This window comes from Monodelphis domestica, chromosome 1 (genome assembly GCF_027887165.1).
Source record: "Monodelphis domestica isolate mMonDom1 chromosome 1, mMonDom1.pri, whole genome shotgun sequence".
Taxonomy (NCBI): domain Eukaryota; kingdom Metazoa; phylum Chordata; class Mammalia; order Didelphimorphia; family Didelphidae; genus Monodelphis; species Monodelphis domestica.
Window position 1 is genome coordinate 756001688 of NC_077227.1, and position 2145 is coordinate 756003832.

Below are 2145 nucleotides of genomic sequence, written 5' to 3' on the forward strand. Positions count from 1 at the left end.
CAAGTAACACCCAATGAATTTGTGCATTGGCTGCTGGAAGAGTGGGTGGAGGGGAGGGAGGGAAATAATGTGATTATTGTAACCAAGGAATAATGTTCTAAATTGACTAAATAAACTTATTCAAATGGAAAAAAAAGAAAAAAAAGAAAGTCTCCCTTGGAGAAAGGTAGAGGCTGAAGAGGCTACAGATGTCTATTCTGACTTTTCTTGAACCATACAATAACAACCCCTTGCAGTAGAGAGACTCCATTATGCTTTTAATGTTGTCAAGGTTTTTTTTTAATTGTCTTCTAGATTGTCTTTCATTTCTCTTCATTTGCATTCCCAATAAATCTCTCTCTCTCTCTCTCTCTCTCTCTCTCTCTCTCTCTCTCTCTCTCTCTCTCTCTCTCTCTCTCTCTCTCCCTCCCTCCCTCCCTCCCTCCCTCCCTCCTTCTCCCCTTTCTCTCTCAGACCTATCAGAGTAAATTCAATGTTTTTTCCCCTATATGTGCTACACGTTAGATATTATGTTTCTACTTTCTCCTCAAATGCCATAGGATCTCATGCTCATCAAGGGTTGAATCTTTTCCCCTTTATTTTGTAGTATTTGTTTTTAGAAGTCTAATGTGGGGGCCATGTTTCCTTCTATTGTTAATGTTTTCTCATTAATAGTTTAGCCTTTTTTCTGGGCCCTATTTTGCCTTATTGCTCACTTTCTGACTCCTTCCCCTTTGGTGATTTCTGAAGGGGCTGAATCTGAAAGCATCTTAGCCTCCTCCTATAAACTGAGCAATTCATGATTCACCAGCCTAAGTCTCTGCCCCAAATGACTTCTGAGGAATAGAACTGGTCCTAACTATGTGCTGTACTCTTTCCCTCAGACTTAGTGAAGAGTCACAAAGCACACACATACACAGAATCCTGTACTATTCTCTATCTTCTTCAGTTCTTTAACCTGGAAGTTCAGAGTCCTGCCTTTGCAGCCAAAGGCTGCATTTCTGATTTCTTATTGATTTCTGACATTCAGAGTTTGGGAGGGGGAAGGAAGTCAGAGTTTGGGTTGAACTCTATTTCAACCTCAAATTTGTGTTCTGCCCCTTTCCTTCTGTTCCTTTGCTCTCCTGCAAAGGGCTTTTTGCAATCTAGAATGCTTCCATAGCAATGGCTGTCACACATCCAGCCTGCAGCCCTGATGACACCAGAAAGAGAGAGGGAGGAGATTCAGATATGAGATCAAGGTGGAGTTTTGTCCCAAAGTCAGGTCCTTGGGTTGTCTGGTATATCCTTGGTGTTGGCTGCTCGTGTGGGGAGGGTGATCCTGAGTGAGCTCAAGGCAAGCATCGGTTTTAATCTTTTTCCTTTGGGGTTCTTTGTGTCCCATCAGTGTCTACAAGCCTTGGCATCAGTCTTTTCTCTTTGATGGTCCTGATGGCAACCAAAGCCCAGTTACTGCTTCAGTTGATGGTGTCAGGCTTGATCATCATCTTTCACCCAACTGATCTCTTGAACCTTCCCATTGTTTGCCAAGAAGATTAACTGACCTGTCACTGCTGCTAGGCTCCTTGAACAGTCTGAGGAGAGAGAAGGTGTAGCACTTAGCTTGATCAAAATGGGAGAGGTCCTTAGTGACCTTTACAACACATAATGGTTAGGCATTGCCAACTGCTCTTTGGCATTGAATCAGGCATATATGGTAGAGTTGCCCCTTCAGAACATACAGCTCTGAGGCTGGGGATTGTACTCAAGCTTGGAGATGCCCTGGCCTCTCCATTTGACAGCTTTCTATCTGGACCCATCGTAGGACAATTCTTATACATTTACACAGTTCTTACCGGAGCCTGCCCAGTTAACTGTCTCTCTGTCTCTCTCTCTCTCTCTCTCTGTCTCTCTCTCTGTCTCTCTCTCCCTCTTTCTCTCTCTGTCTCTCTCTCTGTCTCTCTATCTCTCTGTCTCTGTCTCTCTATCTCTCTGTCTCTGTCTCTGTCTCTCTCTGTCTCTGTCTCTGTCTCTCTCTGTCTTTGTCTCTGTCTCTCTCTCTCTCTTTCTCTCTCTGTCTCTCTGTCTCTGTCTCTCTGTCTCTGTCTCTCTATCTCTCTGTCTCTGTCTCTGTCTGTCTCTGTCTCTATCTCTATCTCTGTCTCTCTCTGTCTCTGTCTCTCTCTG

General features: G+C 43.9%; 1 non-coding gene across 1 annotated transcript; it reads left to right on the forward strand.

Moving 5' to 3' along the window:
- The first annotated feature begins 1546 nt into the window (after nucleotides 1–1546).
- LOC130456783 (U6atac minor spliceosomal RNA) lies at nucleotides 1547–1674 on the forward strand. Its single transcript, XR_008915819.1, has one exon. It is a non-coding gene; the product is annotated as a U6atac minor spliceosomal RNA (small nuclear RNA).
- Nucleotides 1675–2145: the final 471 nt, after the last annotated feature.